Genomic DNA, 18,625 nt, shown 5'->3' on the forward strand with positions numbered 1-18,625 from the left:
TGTTTATGACTATTTATATTTCCACCTTTGTAAACTGCCTGGGTTCTATTTTTTTATTTGGTATCTGATTTAGAAAGTCTGTTTTCCTCCTGAGACTAGTGGAGTATTCCTTAAGAAGCCTGAGAATGTGTTACGTTCTCTCTTAGGCCCACAAGTTTTGGGTATAGACAAGTGAGAATGAATTCTTTTGAACAATATTTTAAATAAGAATTAGGATGAGATCTTAATTATAAATTTAAACAGCGCTATTCAAAGTGGAGCCGGCAGCATCATCCTTACGAAGTGTTTTCAGACACGTGCATTCTCAGGCCCTCTTCAGACTACTTTGTCAGAACTCTAGGGGCAGGTCCAGCAAGCTATGTTTTAATTTAACAAGCCTCTAGGTGACTGAGAAGCACTAAATTAGACCATTAAAAGAAAAAAAAAATCAGTTAGTGATTCTAAAGCTAGTTTAAGATTATATTTGTCTTATTAATGTTTTAAAATGTATTACTAGTATACACAACTTGAATGCGTCTCAGAAGAATTATATAGAGCAAAAAAAAGTCATTCTCACACATACTGTATGATTCTATTTATATAACATTCTAGAAATGACAACATTATAGAAATGGAGAACAGATTAGTGATTGCCAGGAGTTAGGGAGGGTGGAGGGTAGTGAAGGGTTGGGAGGTGGGCTTGATAATAAAAGGACACAACCAGGAATCTTTGTTCTGATGGAACTTCCTGTATCTTGACTGTGGTGGTAGATATACAGACTTGGACATGTGGTAAATTGCACAGAGCTAATACACACACACACACAAATTAGTGCAAGTAAAACTGGGGAAATATGAGTAAGACCAGTGGATTACATGAATGTCAATATCCTAGTGGTGATATTATACAGCTTTGCAAGATTTGCTGAAAATTGGGTAAAGGATTTAAAGCATCTCCTTGTATTACTTCTCACAACTAGAAGTGAATCTACAATTATCTCAAAATAAAAAGTTCAATTAAAAATGACAACAAAAGTTTTATTAGATTTAATTGCCATCAATTCCCTCCAAATATTCACAGGAAACTGGGGAAATGGCTCATTGTCATTTTCATTCAGAATTTGGCAAAATGTTCCAATTCTCTCAGTCATATATTTAAAGAATTAGATAAATTAATAAACATGCTGGGTGAAGAACATTTAATTTCCTATTGAAAAAAACAAGAAAAAAATCATTTTTAAACATATATTTAATTATTCTTCAAACAATATATCACTAATGTTTTAATCTTATGTTAACAAAGACATGCTTAAAGAGGAAAAAGTATCATATGTTTTAATTTTTAGGATTGGGCCAATTTTTATTTGAATGGCAATCCACTTTGGGATAGTAAAAAACTGAAATTAGAGTGTAATTTATGCAGAACAAACTTAAAAAGAACCATGGGAACTCTTGACTACAGATGGGATTTTAGTTTTCAAATAATTACAAAATAAGGTTGTTTAATAGTCTCAAACCCCTAAACACTTGTGCTAGTAATTAAAGACTCCAAGAGGAAGAATGTTCATGGATCTTTGGTAAATCATTGCAATTTTCATGTTGACACAATTTCCCATGTAACCAACCTAAAATACTCCAGGCTATCAATTTTGTTTCTTTTTCTCCCCAGAGGTGACCTGGAGGTTCTCATGATGTACCTATAGGAAACCATTTCTACTGTCCCTTTCCTAGAATGTTGATCTTCTGAACCTTATTGACTTTGATTCATATATTTTAAAAAGATTATCTGAATTTATCCAAAAGTAAAATTTAGAATAGTTTGAGGATTAGCTATCTGGCAGGAATTATTATATATTCACTAAAATTCATATTCTCTTCAACTTCCTGGGCACACACCTTGTGTGTATAAGCAGCCTTCCTTGCAGTTAAGTGTGGCCATGTGATTAAGTTATAGGTATTGGAATGGGATAAAACTAAAGCTTCCACTTCCAAGCCTCATTCACAAAAATACTTCTAAGCATATTTATTTTTGCTTTATTCACCTTCTGGTTGCCTGGGATGGAGAGGAGTGCAGTGATCTTGTGAACTATCTGTTATGACCCAGTTCTAGTATCAGTCTTCCCTCTGTGATTGGCTGACATTTGTTGAACATTTATTTCAGTCTTGGGTGGTATATTTTAACACAGACTTTTCCCCTGTGAACTATTAAACCAGTCAACAAAAGTTGAAGGATGAAAGAGGATGGAGTTGTCTATGTTCTAATTAGAGTCTTTTCCTTTATTTGGCTGTCTTATTCCTGAATTGACCAGGTTAGGTTTCACTCCACTCAATATTCTCTTTCACCTGGGACTTAAAAGCTGACAAAAAATTTATCAGGACTGTGAGTAGAATTTATCAGATTTAGAATCCTTAAACCACGTGATTAATTCCAAAAATTGTTTAAGCATTTTCACAAGTTAAAATCAGTTAAATGTATATGCAGCTAACATGATCTATCATTATAAATCATGTTTTATGTCTTTTCATATATTCATGTCCCCTGGTGTCCTGGGAGGTAGGCATGGGTTGCTATCTTAGAAATGGATATTTGATGAATATAGCATAGAAACTGGAAGAAAGCATGAGCTGGTAACTTTACGTTGGGATGACTTTCTTCTTGAATTCTATTCTCAGAAAACTTTTGGAAATATATTTTATGTGGTGTCTAGTTTGAGGGAAACTGCATTGCAGTATTTACTCAAATAATAAGAAAAATCCATATTCTAGAAATTTGAAACCAACTTTTATTTGTAAGTCTATGTGTTTTTTCCCTGCATTTTGGGAATCTCTCCACTTGTAGGCAGCAGGAAGGTATCTAACATGGGCTTTGAGCTCCCCTTAAAACCATAGGGAAAGAAGCTGTCTTTTGTAATTCCCACATAGTGAGTCATAAGACAGCAAGTTGCTGGTGCCAAAACCCCACACTCACTCCCCTTAACCTGTCTGTACGAGCAGGTCAGTGAAGGGTTCCTGGAAGTATAATTTATGATGCTTCGTGCAATGATAAGAAAAATGCTGGACTGAGTTCAGAAACAAGGGTCAAATGGTGACAATGAGAAAAAACCATTTCAAATTATTTTAGTTGTAGCTGATTACGAGGCTTCTGGGAGGGAATGCATATCAGGGAGAACTAAACAGTCATAACGAAGCCAAGTATGTATGTATGTATATATGTATGTATTTGAACAATGCTTTCTTTGATCTCTTGGCTGGGTGGGGGGCATGGGCGGGGAAGCTAATGTATTTCTTTCTCCTAAAATGTTTGGTTACAAAAACCGGGAAAGAGCTCCTTTTTGTCACAGATTTCCAAGGAAATTGGTAAGACTCAATTATGTGAGTTGATTAAAAGCACAAAATATATATTTATACTTTTGGTCAAGGAAAGAGTGACCCTCGGCTGTTTAGTTACTGATGTTAGCCTGATCTGTGCTTGTTCTGTCACATAGCAATGCAGTACAGTTTCATTCTGTTTCCAAAATAATACAATCTTTCTGTATATTGCCACATTATTACTCACCATTATCTGTCACCATTCAGATCCTTCCTTATTTTTAGCTAATAAAGTCTTTAAGATTCTTTAATAAAAGTAAGATAAGTTGAAAGGGGAAAAATAATGTCTCAAGTCTTACTTGCCTAGGAAGAGACTGAAAGTCTCAGTAGAATTTCTAGGTGATAGAAAAATCTCAAATATTTTGAAAAATGCCTACATTACTAGTCTTTAAGTTGAAAAGGAAAAAAACTATATGTAGCCATACCTTTCTGAAATAAAAAGAAAATAGCTATTATATGTCCTGGTTCTTCTTCTGTTCAGTTTGTGACAGCTGGATCACACTGCTTTCAGTCAGGGCAGTTCTCCTAACCTACTCTGGCAGAATTTTCACAGGCTTTTCTCTTATCTTAGTCTCTCTATGAACCTTACCTCTATTTCTGTTACTTTATCTAATTTGGGAGATAAGCAGGGTCAAAAACAAACAAAAAGAGCTGCCAAAGAAATAATAGAGGCTTTTGTCTCTCTCCTCAATGGGAACATTCCTACCCACTAAAAGTAATGTAAATTGAAATGCAGTGAGTCATCCTTCTGTTGTCATTTCCATGAGTATCACACCTGTTGTCCACCTTTGCAAGAAAGGTCACTCACTGAAAATAATGGTTCATGTTGCCCACCCCTGTTCAAGGACTTTCTAGCTGTCCATGCTCATCAATAGCATCTGTAAAATTAATTCCACTTGGTGCTTTCTACATCCTAGAGATCACTAGACCTGCCCTGCCTCTGAGCAAGGATCTTCTTACCTGACTTAAACTCACCTGAACAATTCAGGCACATGATGCTGACCCCAAGTGCCCTAGAAAGAGCCCTGAAATTCAGTATATATAAAGCAAACCAAATTTGATTTGTTAGTAATAGAAAAGGCAACATCATTCTGCATCCTTCATTCTTTGTCAAGAAAGCTTGAACTTCCTCTGTTACTGTTTAACAGTAGTTTGATATTGTGATAAATTTTCATTTTATTTTGTTTATATGAATACCATTAAGAACGGTTGGGGAACATAGCAATAGTTACCAAGTACTACATAGCCACTAATGTGTTAAATGTTTCACAGTCATATTTGACCTCATCCAAAGAGAGAGGTGCTTTAATCTTCATTTTTCAGGAACAGAAACTGAGGTGTAATTAGATTAAACAAGTTATCATCATGCAGCTAATAAGAATTGGAGGAGTAATTGAATCAAAGACTTTTATCCTTCAAAGTGTGTGTTCTTCTCCACTTTGCTATATCACCTTAAGAAAGAAGAATTATACTAATTCTGAATCTGCCTAATAGAATTTGTACTAATTTAAGCAAAGCAGCCATACACATTTATACTCTGATGATAAATCTAATTCAACAAATATTTACTGATGAGAGTTATGTACCAAGTGATTCCTTTTTTTTTTCTAAGTTCTTCAAGTATTTTTCCATTTTAGTTATGTGGAGACCTGTTTGGGAAGATAATACTTATTTCCCAAGCAGAAATAAAAGACAATGATTCATCTTTTGTCAATGTTAGAATGTTGGGCCTATTAGAAATCTTTAATATTTACATTCTGTTTCTTCTTTCAGGCTTGAGTTTGAATCTGAAGTAACATACTTCTCTTTGAAAAAGATCTTTTTAAAGACCGGGATTCCTAGTTGTTAGGAGAAAGTATTTTAAACCAGCATTGTTGAAATATTTTGAAACTTAGCAAAACACTTAGATTCCATAATAGTGTTAAAATAAAATAAAACAGAGACCAGGCTTGCAAATCCCTCAAGACGAAACCATTTAAGCCATGTTAGCAAAACTAAATCTAACTTATTTCATGAACATAAGTGAAACTTAGGCCATTTCTTATAAATGTTTTCCTCTGATAATCACAAAAGAAACTTAACTCATTTTCCTAAAATGTTGTAAGATAAATCACTTTTAACCAGTCCTCTGCCATCTGCAAATCCCCATTGTAATAGCCAATTATTGTAAGGGTTAAACAACTTCCTCATTTTCACTTTATAAGCCATCCTGCAATGTCATGCCTCTGAACTTAATTACAGTTTTAGTCTGAAGACTCCTAGTTCATGAACTGTTCTTATGAGCACAATAAACTCCTACTAATACCATTTTACTTATCTGGTTTTAATTTCTACTGTTTCTGAATTTTTGATAGTTTCTGGGGTCAGAAATGGGAACCAAAGGAAACCTCCCTCAGTGACACTGAGACTTATGTGCCACCATGTGCTGGTACCCGCAGAGTCCATTGCACTCACTGCTTTCTCACCAATCTCAGCGTCCTAGGATAAGTTTCCATTGGATTAAAAAAAAAAACTCTGCTTTTTTTGTGTGATTTGAACTTCTGACTTTATGGTGCATATCTGAGTTTTATTTGTTGAAGCTTCTTAGTAAGTCATCCTTCTGTTCATAAGAGAGAACTCAGTATTTCTGGTTTTGGGGATTAATATTTATATCCATATATAGATACATAGATATAGATATGATTGTAGATATATAGATATATATGATTGTATCATGTGCAAATGAAGAAAATTTATTTTTCCCTTCTGATTTGGATGCCTTTTATTTCTTTTTTCTTTTCTAATTGCTGTGGCTAGGACTTCCAAACCTATGTTGAATAAAAGTGGTGAGAGTGGATATCTTTGCCTTTTTCCTGATCTTACAGGAAATGCTTTAAGCTTTTCATCATTGAGTATGATGTTAGCTGTGGGTTTGTCAAGTATGACCTTTATTATGTTGAGGTAGGTTCCCTCTATGCCCACTTTCTGGAGAGTTTCTATCGTAAATGGGTGTTGAATTATGTCAAAAGTTTTTCTGCATCTGTTGAGATAATCATATGGTTTTTATTCTTCAGTTTGTTGATGTGGTGTATTAGACTGATTGATTTGCATATATTGAAGAATCCTTGTATCCCTGGGATAAATCCCACTTGATTACGGTGTATGATCCTTTTAATGTATTGTTGGATTCAGTTTGCTAGTATTTTGTTGAGGATTTTTGCATCTCTGTTCATCAGTGATATTGGCCTGTATTTTTTGTCTGGTTTTGGTTTCAGGGTGAGGCTGGCCGTGTAGAATAAGTTCAGAAGTGTTACTTCCTCTGCAATTTTTTGGAAGAGTTTCAGAAGGATAGGTTTTAACTCTTCTCTAAATGTCAGGTAGAATTCACCCGTGAAGCCATCTGGTCCTGAACTTTTGTTTGTTGGGATGTTTTTGTTTGTTTTTGTTTTCTAGTTTTATTCCTGATTCAATTTAATTACTGGTAGCTAATCTATTTGTATTTTCTATTTCTTCCTGGTTCAGTCTGGGGAGTTGGTACATTGTTAGAAATTTGTCCATTTCTTCTTGGTTGTTGATTTTATTGGCAAATAGTGGTTCATAGTAGTCTCTTATGATTCTTTGTATTTCTGTGGTGTTGATTTTAACTTCTCTTTTTTAATTCCTGATTTTATTGATTTGGGTTCTCTCTCTCTCTTTCTCTTTGATAAGTCTGGCTAAAGGTGCATTAATTTTGTTTATCTTTCCAAAGAACTAGATCATAATTTCATTGATCTTTTCTATTTTTTTTGTCTCTATTTCATTTATTTCTTTTCTGACCATTATGATTTCTTTTTGTTTTCATTTGTCTCCAGGTATATTTTTATTTCTTCTTTTATTTATTCAGTGATCCATTGGTTGTTTAGTAACATATTGTTTAGCCTCCACATGTTTCTGTTTTATGCATTTTTTTCTGATTTCTTATTTCATAATGTTGTGGTTGGAAAAGTTATTTGATATTATTTGAGTTTTATTAAATTTATGAGACTTGTTTTGTGGCCAGCATGTGATCTATCCTGGAGATACATTTAAAAAGAATGTGTATTCTGCTGCTTTTGGATGGAATGTTCTATTTATATCTATTAAGTCCATTTGGTTGAATGTATCATTTAAGGTATGTCCTTATAGATTTTCTGTCTGGATGATGTGTCCATTGATGTAAGAGTGGTGTTAAAGTCCCCTATTGTTGTTGTGTTACTGTCAATTTCTCCCTTTATGTCTGTTAATATTTGCTTTATGTATTTAGGTGCTCCTGTGTTAGGTGCATACCTAGTTACAACTGTTATATCTTCTTCTTGATCTTTTAGTCATTATGTAATGTCTATTTCCTTTCCCAGGTCAGGGAATTTTTCAATCTTGATTTCTCCAAATATGTTTTCTGCCCCTTCTCTCTCTCTTCTCCTTCTGGGATCCCTATAATGCAAATGTTAGTATGCTTGATGTCTCAGAGGTCCCCTAAACTATCCTCATTTCTTTTCTTTTCTTTTTTTCTGTTCAGTTTCCATTACTATGTCTTCCAGCTCACCAATCTGTTCTTCTTTATCTTCCATCAACTGTTTATTCCTTCTACTGTATTTTGTATTTCAGTTTTTTTATTTTTCAGCTCTGTCTGCTTCTTCTTATCTTCACACTATTTGATAAACTTATCACTATAATCATCCATTCTTCTCTTGAGTTTTTTGTTCATCTTTACAATCATTACCTTGAACTCTTTATTGGGTAGATTGCCTATCTCCTTTTCACTTAGTTCTTCTGGCATTTTATCATGTTCCTTTTTTTGGAACATGTTCTTCTGTCACCTCTTTTTCCATAATTTGGTGTTTTTATTTCTATGTATCTGGTAGGTTTGGTTATGTTTCGTGATCTTGGAGAAGTGGCCTCTCTTAGGAGATGTCCTATGTGTCCCAGCAGCATACTCCCCTCTGGTCACCATTGCTATATGTTCTAAGGGTACTCCCTATGTGGGTGGCATGGGTCCTTCTATTTTGGCAGGCTGACTATTGTGAGCATTGTGATAGGTATGACTGGCCCCTTGTCTGGTTTACCATGGCTATTTCTAAGTCTTTTATCATTCACAGACAATTATTGTTTTACACTTGATTCTCCTCTGAAAGTGTTTACAATCAACTACAGGCAAAAATGTTTCACCTTCAAGCAGATTCATGGAAAAGTCCCTGACAATTACTCTAAAATACAGGTTTCTATTAACTTTAGCTCAAAATGCTGAATTCAGTAAGAATTTTTAGAATTCTAATGGAAAAATTGATTGATTCATATAACTGTTAATCCCAGATCAAGAAAAACAAGAATTATTTACATAAAACTGAATGAACTGATAAAGATGTTTATAATTTTTATGACTTTGTTTGAAACATTGCTGGTACTTTGTTTTGTTTTCTAGATTTAAAGAAACTCCTTTTCTCCTTTCTTTTAAGCTGTCTATAACTTACAGCAATTTGGTAAAATATACCTATACAACTAAAGATTGAAACATTTATCTTTTTCTCCCTGTTTCCTCTAGAATTCAGAAACAATTATTAAATATTCTTATTTTCATGACAATATAGGTATTTACATAAGTTCATAAATAATCTGTTCTCCCTATAACAGGACACAATTGGGCGAGTCCTTAACTTGGCTCCTCTGCCTAAAGAGACTTTTAAAGTTCTCATCTGAGATTTATTATTACTTGAGAATTTTAAATACTGAAGGTTAGCTTTGTGGAGTTAACAAACATCCTTGGATACTACCAAAGCTTTGATTGGAGTATTATATTCGAGAATATACAGATCATCACTGTTATTGCTACATTCATGTAAATAACCAGGCCGTATTTAATGCAGCTAGACTTATTTTATAAACAAATTATTCTCACTGTAATTATCTTTGATAAAAATACCTTTACAAAATGTAGACAAAAATATATAAATATAGACAAAAATTGTTTTAATAGAAAACTACAGTATACCTGTTATCAGATTCCAGTCCTATTAATTGTCTTTGAGGTATTGTTATCTACCTGTCAACTTCAGAGAAATCATCATAACAGATCATATATGGACAGCCTTCATGCTTGCTGCTGTATGGGACACTCAAGAGAGTTCACAGAACATCCAATGACACCATCAAAGACAGTCAAACTGCAAATCTAGAAGCTCCTTCAGATTGAAACTGCCACCGCATTTCACCATCTAAAATGCTTTGAACTCAAATCCAGACATTTTCTCAATTGGCACTTCTCCAAACTCAGACACTGAGTTTATATTTTGCTCCAACTATTAACCTTTGTTTTTCTTTGGTTTCCATAGAAATTCTTCTTAGTAAATTACCTGATGGCTCAAATCATATAGAAGCCTAATTTAGGTGGAAGCCCACCTGCAACACCACCTCCTGAAATAAAACATCCTCATGTCATCCTTCCCTAAGTAATCATGAGGATATGTGATTGCTAATACATGTTGTGCTATGTAAATAACTCAGAAAAAAATGGAAACCCAATTGCATGTTATCCCCCAAATGTAGGTTAACTTAGAAATGTGAAACCTTAATAAGATTATAACTCATTTGATTTATTTAAATCTTGGCTCCTGGGAATGTGCTCTGGGTTATTTTAAATCCTTGGCTATTATCCTCCTCATAGTCATCGTATTAACAACCTCCCTAGTGCATTGTATCCTCTCAAGGCTTTTAAATGCCTTTCAGCAGCCACGCACATCTCAAATGGTATTCATCAGGATTAGACAAGTCAAAGGACTCACTGAACCAACCACATGTATCTGTGATGATGATGTATCTGTTGGTAACAGTGGCTACATGACCATTCGTCTCAATGGCTATGCCGATAGTGGTATCTGAGAGTAACACTATACTAGTTGGTCATATAGTCAGCTTTAAGAGAGAGTGACCAAAAGGGAGGAGTTGATAAAATAAAATAAAATGGAGACCAGGCTCGAAAATCCCCCAAGAAGGTAAAATCGTTTAAGCCACATAAACAAAACTAAATCTAGCTTACTTCATGAACATAAGCAAAACTTCACTTTTTTTATTTCTTGGATACATATTCATCTCATAATCATAAAAGAAACCTAACTCATCTTTCTAAAATGATATAAGATCTGCACTTTTAACCAATCCCCTACCATCTGGAAAGCCTCATTGTAATAACGAATCACTGTAAGGGTTAAACAATGACCTTATTTTCACTTTATAAGCCATCCTGCAGTGTCATGTCTCTGAGCGTCATTCCACTGTTGGTTTGAAGGTTACCAGTTTGTGAACTGTTCTTATGTGCCTAATAAACTCTTACTAACACTATTTTACTTATCTGGTTTTAATTTTTACAGTTTCTGGATTTTTGATAATACTAATGTTACAACATATTTTACTTGAATGTCTTCTAACCATAAGCTACATTAAAAGTCCCTTTTTCCATTGAGATGTAATTAAATTGTCTTTGAGTTTTTCTACTCCAGCTTTCGAATTTTCTGCAATCTCTCTGTAGTTTTTCTCAATTTCTAAAATATGTTAAATGATATTTATGAGAAGAATCAGAGGAAGAATAAGTAAAGTTAATAAGCAGGAGAACAAAGGCAGAAGGAAGAGAAAATTTCCTAGGAAACAAAAGAAATTTTTTAAAAAGGGGAAGTGGGAGTAAAGAAGAAACAAAGTAAAGCTAGGGTTCCAAGCAAATAGAACGTTAGGGACAGCTCACAAAAAACCCTTCCTTGCCTTTGCTAGCATATTTTTGTGCACAGATGAACATTGGGAGGTTGATCAGTGGACACTTCATTTTTGCTAGTTCTTTCTATGGACCAGGTAAATGGGGCGTGGCCCACTGGTACTTGATAACATTGGTAGTACAGGATCTCCTCCTTCAAAGAGCTCTGCTAGGGCCTTTCTCTACTTGAGGTGCTCATGAGCCAACCTAGAGGATGGTGTAGAGTAAAATTATGAACACCTCTCTGCTATTTGGGAACCTGAATGCAATCATTCACTTATGCATTCCCTCAATCATAATTCTCATTCAAGTAAGTGTTATTGAAACTAAAGGCTCTGTGCTGAACACTACAGGAAATAAAAGGAAAGTTACACACAGGATCTTGCCTAAATTCTTTCATATTAAATGCCTTCTGTGGTGTTCCACAAGATCTTCAACCTCAGTATATACAAAACTAAGCTCAGCATGGTCTTCGTATCACATTTGCCTCACTAACCACCCAGCTCTTCCACCTGCAACCAAATCTATTCTTCCACTAATATCTCCTATATTTGTTATTGATAAAAACCATCCAAACTAGAAACCTCAAGTCTTTCTCTGTCCTGTCAGCTTCCTCATCCTATTCTCTAATCAGTCATCAAGTACCTTCAACTCTTCCCTTGATTACACCTCCTTTTCTCTACCTCCTTTTTATCTCTCACTTGGACTTAACTGAGATAGGCTTCTGTCCAAATTTTCCATCAGTTCCTTTCTATTATCCCTTTTATGTGCACTATAGTCTGAATGCTGCCCCTAAAATACAAATAGTATATTACTTTCTTATTAAAAGTTTTGCAGTTACTCCTCATTGCCAAACAGGGAATAAAGCTCCTTAAATTATAGAGAAATAACCTTCATATCTATTCTATTAGCTCTCTATGTATCTAATCTTTCTAGTTTCATCTTGTATGTTCTTTTCCATGAGCACTTGGTTTGTTCTGTGTTATATTTTTCTTGAAATATTTGTTAGGAGCCTTTTTTTTTTTTTTACTTCATTTTATAGGACATAGAAAACTATTGGATTTATTTTAGTAAGAAAGAGATAAGATCAGGATATGATTTATAAGGATAAATATAGTAACAATTTGAACAATGAAAAAAAGAAGGGGGACTGGCTATAGTATGTGGTTACTGCAATGGTGATGAGGATCTGAGCCTGGGTAGTAGAATAGGAAAGAAGATGCAATGAGATAATGTGTGATATAAGATTGCATATGAATATACATGAGCTGTTATCATTCATCTTATCAGCCTGGTTTCTAGGCATTACACAACGGACAACTGAAGGAATAGAAAGAACAAAGAGTTTTAGATTTTTCTTAAAAGTCAATGTGAGGAATTCAGTAGAGAAGTGAAAAGTAAATATGCAGAAGACTACAGTACAAATAAATCAGAACCACTGATATTTAACATAAGAGTAGTATAAAAATATTACTAAAACACTGGTGTATCTTTTGGTCACTATGTATTTAAGCCATCTCCTGATTTAATAGTACAGTATTAATTTGTTAACAAACATTTTATAAAATTTTCAAGAGTGAGTAAAATCTAAAGTAAAGGGTCACTTTTGTAGGTTTTGTTTTTGTTTTTGTTTTGTCCTTTTTCCTTTGAAGCCATGTGTTATGCTCAGCGCTGTATGGGGCCCTGCAGAAAAAAATAAACAGAGATAATCCCTACCCTCAAAGGAAATTACAAACTTGTTGAGAGTTTATAACAAGCAAAACAAAAATCTAAAATTTAATCAATTAAATAGAAAATTTAGGTCCCAAACACTTTCCTCTGAAATGTGTATAACCAAAGCATGAAAAAAGGGATATTTAATTTGTTTTGCTTAATTTATTGGTTACCTACTAGAACCAATGGAGCCCAAACACGAAACGAAAAGAAAGTATTCATGGGAAATATTCAACGTGCAAAACATGCTTGCCAAGAAACCAGACAACCCACACATAGCCAATAAAAGTGAAGTCTTACTTCATACTCTAAATGCCTCCAGACTGAAACTGTGTCAGCAAGAGAACGTTTCACAGCTGTAGGACCTCTTCTTCGAGAGATTTTTTTCTGCCAGTCTTGAAATTCTGCAACACAAATCATTACTTGGAGAATCACACCCAAACTTCTTAAATAATGAAGGAAATGAAGAGGAATGTTGTTATTTTAAATTTTCGGGGAAGAGGAGGCTCTGTTGGGCATACAACTACTTTGCAGCCCTTCGAGTTGTATAAAGATCACCTTCAGAGCTGTGGACAGGGTTCATGCAGTCTAATTAGGAAGATTAAAACCCGAGAGATCTTTGAGCTAGAATCCTAGCAAGGACAGATAACTCTGTAAAGTTTGGCTTTCAAATCTTTAGTCTAAATAGCTGTCAGTAAAAAATCAGAATATTTTAAAGTGCTGTGCCATAAACTATAGATATGGGATTTTTGCAGTTCTACAAAATTCAGGTTTTTTGTTTTTGTTTGTTTCCTCATATATAACATAATCAGAACCATCACATACTGACTTGAGGATTAACAACTAATGTCATTTAATGCAATTTTGACAGTAGTTTCTATTCTGCTTTGTCCTTTAATGATGATTAAATGTTTTTACTTCTCTCTCGTGTTTAAAATGTTTCCAGAGGTGGGCCTAAAGAGAGAGAAGTATGGAGTAAAGAAGCATTTATTGGGAAATAAATTTTTATGAAGAGTCATAGAGATTTAAATTTAAAGAGAAGGCATATTTATATTGAAATTTCCAAAATGAATTTTGCCACTGGGTAAAATGTTCATAATAAAATGTGCCCTGGATGCACTTGAGTGTGGGCTGGGTATAGTGACTTGCATTTATCAATAGAGTATAGGAAAGGAAAAAAAAAAAGAGACTTTACAGTGCAGAAATCTAGCAGACACCACTTTAAGCAAATAATAAAGGTTAACACCATCAGTAGTAATTCATGCTGATATCATGTACCCCTTGATATGATGTGATGAGAAGTCGGCTCATCTTGTATTCTTAGCCTAATCATGAGAAAAACATCACACAGCCTAAATTGAAGGATATTCTACAGAATAACCACTACTCCTCAAAATTGCTACGGTCATGAAAAACAAAGGAGGACAGATTGGAGGAGACTAGGAGACCAGATGACAATGCATTGTGGCATTCTGGATCGGATCCTGGAACAGAAAAAGGACATTCATGGAAAAACTGGTAGAACCTGAATGAAATCTGAAGTTGAGTCAAAAGTAATGTACCAATGTTATTCTTAGTTTTGACAAATGTATTATTCTTATGTAAGATGATAACCTTAGGGAAAACTATGTCAAGGGTATATGGAAACTCTCTGTACTGTCTTTGCAGCGTTTCTGTAAATCCAAAATTATCCCCAAATAAAACATTTATTAAACACACACATATATACACACCCCACAATCAAGAGTTAATTACAATTTTAAAAAGAGTAAGAAAGACTAATTACAGCAATAGTACCCTTTTTTTCATGGACACACAAAATAGTATTTTACTAGTTTCTTGATATTTAAACCTAGGCTTGGTGTTTTAAGTCTAGGCTCTGAGATTTTAGCTGCATTAAAAATTTAAGCAGTCCAAATGAGACTTTTTTTTACCTTATATATGCAGAAAAACAATGGTAATGACTCATGAAAGTAATATTACTTAGTTTTTCTTCCAAGTGTTATTTATTGAATACTGGCAGGACATAAGGAACTCTTAAAAGCATTACATTTATACATAGAGGTGCTGATACCTAGAAAATTTATTATCAGACCTGGAACCAGAGTACAGTCCTTCTGAGTCCTGGGCTCTAATTCTTTCAACCACACCTTGGAGCCTACTAGACATCTCCCACAATTCCAAGGGGCATGTGAGATATTGCGTGGGAAAAACATTTTTCTCAGTGAAATTTTGAGACGGCAGTCAGAGGGCAGTTTCTATACCAAAATCCTATTAAATGGTCAGAGATTGTGGAAATTTTTCTATCCTGACTTGTAGAACTCAATGTCTGCATCTTTGTTGGGGATTTTGATTATCCTTTTTACCACTCTACCTAGTGTAATTGCTGGGATGATCAGAGTTGTGAATTAGTATAATAACAAAATTGCTTGCAACGTTCTTTTTCAGGTTGATGTAGAAAGCTTCTGAGATGGCATCTAATGATCTTCATATAATCCTTCTGTGTGATACCCAGGCAATTAGTGTAGGCTTGATTTAGTGACTTGCTTCCAGTGAATAGAATACAGCAGAAGTGAGGGGCTGTCACTTCCAAGATTGGGTTTAAAAGATTGTGGTTTTCATCTTGCGGGTGCTTGAGTTCTCTCATTCTCATTGGAATCACTCAGAGCTGGGGGAAAGTCACCTGAAGTCATGAGGTAGCCCTATGGAAAGACCCACCTGGTGAGGGCCCAAGGCCTGCAACAATGACATGAGTGAATTTGAAAGGGGTTCTTCTTCAATACCTCCATACCCAACTTAGTTGTGACTGCAGGCCATGAGAAAGCTTGAGCCATAGCTGTCTAGCTAAGCTATTCCTGAATTTCTGATCTGCTGAAACTGTGAGATAATAAATGTCTGTTATATTTTTTTAATTTATTTTTTATTGAAGTATAGTTGATTAACAATGTCATGTTAGTTTCAGGTGTACAGCAGAGTGATTCTGTTATATATGTGTGTGTGTGTGTGTATATATATATATATATATATATATATATATATATATATATATATATTCTTTTTCAGATTATTTTCCATTATAGGTTATTACAAAATACTGAGTAGAGTTCCCTGTGCTATATAGTAGATCCTTGTTGCCTATCTATTTTATGTATAGTACTGTGTATATGTCACTCCCAAATTCCTAACTTATCCCTCTTCCCAGTTTCCCTTTTGGTAACCATAAGTTTGTTTTCTATGTCTGTGAGTCTCTCTGTTTTGTAAATAAGTTCATTGGACCTAGAGATTATCATACTAAGTGAAGTAAGTCAGACAGAGAAAGACAAATATCATAGGATACCACTTATATGTGGAATCTAATGTTTTGATGAGATGAAAACATGTTTTATACCTAAAACTTTTTCTTGAAAAATTTAGTAAGTCACCTGCCTTATATTCATTTAAAAATATCAAAGGACAACACATAAGTATCTCCATTTATAAGAAAACCAGATTAACACATTAATTGGCACAGCAGCTCATGTGATACTTTGAAAAATGCCTGTTCTTTCTGTTTTCTCTATTATGATTAAATCATTTTTGTACACATTCAAAAATTTTTGATATTATTTCTTATTCTGTATTTCACATTTCTAACTCTTGGGTTTAAGGCCAGATAAAATGTCTCAGTACTATTTATATGTCATCTACCTATTTATTTATCAATCTATAAATATATACAAATATAAATATGTACATACATATTTATCTATCTATAAATATACATGTATATGTATACATGTATAGTATGCAAGTAAGTGTATGCATATACATATATTTATTTCTTCATTGCCTTTGTGATTGTAACACATTAAAATTAACCAAAAAAATCAAACTGAATCTTTTATTACTATGATTTCTAAGTCAGACTCACATATAAGAATCTTCTGGAAACTTTCTTTAATGATACATATTCAGTGTGGAGAAGGTGGGTATGTGACCTTGAACAAATCTTCCCAGATAATCTTGCTGTTCAATCTCAAGTAGATGAATATGGCTCTAAAGGAATTTTCTGTTTCCTCTAAAATCAGAGATTTTTATGAATTTGTTTTCTTGAATTCAGAAAATACACCCTGGGTGTTATTATTATGGAACAATTGTGATGGGATGTACTGGAGACACTGAACATAGATTCTGCACTCATCTAACTCACAGACTGATGGACGGAACAGAAAGAAAGCAACTTACCTACAGTTTTGTGCTTTATGTATAGCATCTTTCAACTTATGGTTCAAAAGAATAGTGACTCAGGTCTGCCTACCCTGACAGTTGGCATGAGCAGGGAAGTATGAACATTTTAGTCCCTGTCACCACATTTTGGCTAGATTACTGTCTTAGTCAATTTGGGTGGCTATAACAAAATATATCCTGGGTATATCACAAACTGGGTAGCTTACAACAGGACAACAGAAATTTATTTTGCACAGTTTGGGAGGCTGGAAGGCCAACATCAAGGTGCTAACATGGTAGGTTTCTGGTGAAGGCCATCTTTCTGGTTGCAGACCGCTGACTTCTTGCTGTGTCCTCACATGGTTAAGGGGCATGCGATCTCTCTGGAACCTTTTCTATAAAGGCACTAATCCCATTCATGAGGGCTCCACCTTCATGACCTAATCACCCCCAAAGGCCCCGCCTACTAACACCTTCACCTTGCACATGAGAATTCCAACATATGAATTTGGGGGAGACACAGACATTTAGACCATAGCAAGTACTATGATTTTTTTCAGGTTTGCCTTTCATGTTGAGATGTTGGCCATTATTAATTCTGTTATGGTCAACAGGTACAAAAGCAAGGAGAGTTTTAAGAAGAGGCATTATGATGGCAATGGAAACAAAAATGAGCTCATTGGAAGTGCAAAGTTATTTGAGTATAGGAAAAATTCAGAAGGACAAACAAAAAAACATCATTGAATAAGTGATGCATTTATCTATGCAGTCAATAATTCCTTATCTCAAGAAAAAAGATAAGGAATGGTTACAGGTGAAATAAAAAAAGTATTCATTTAAAAATATTCACTGTGGTTAGAAAGATCAGCATCAATATGGAATGCCTATTGACCTGATACTATCTCAAGAGAGGATAAGACTTTGAGAAGGTAGAGATGAAAGAGCTGATGATGAATTTTTTTTTCTGGAAAAATAGAATGATTCACAAGCTCAAAGCCAGTTGTCTTTTCTATATATCATCAAATTATGTGGTGGTGCCTACTAGCTGCTGAGGAAGAGACTTGCTATATACTTCATCAAGAGAGGCATTACCCGCATCAGCAGATTTTCGTATGGATGCAATAGCTTATTTTGAGAAAAAACTATGGCCAAAGATGCTATCAGCAGAAGGAGAAGAGTGTGCCTTGTTTCAAAGCTTCAAAGGACTAAAATAAGCACACACTCATGTCCTGGAGATGCAGCTGGAGGCTGTAAACCAAAATCCCTTTCAGACACTGTAGGCTTAAACACAAAGGTCTGTTGGAAGCCCTGCTTTGTGAAGGAGGGTAGGCACAAGTTTCAGAGAAATATAGTTTGAAGAGAACAAGACTAATCTTTAGACTACTCTCTCATTGGGAGGTATTAAGAGTCCCACTGAAACCCCCATCTTGTAGCTCAGACCCCAGCATGACCAGTGGTCTCTTCTTGAACACTTTGTCCGAGATTCAGCTCCCTAAGCCTCTCCTGATGGCTCCGCATTCTTGTAGCTAAACTCTGACCTGCACTTGATAAATTCCGTTATCTGTTGCACTTCACCTTGTCTTCTAGTTTTGGGGTGTTTCCTAATTCTTGAATCACAGATCCTTT

The sequence above is a fragment of the Orcinus orca genome, chromosome 12 (genome assembly GCF_937001465.1).
Source record: "Orcinus orca chromosome 12, mOrcOrc1.1, whole genome shotgun sequence".
Classification (NCBI taxonomy): Eukaryota; Metazoa; Chordata; class Mammalia; order Artiodactyla; family Delphinidae; genus Orcinus; species Orcinus orca.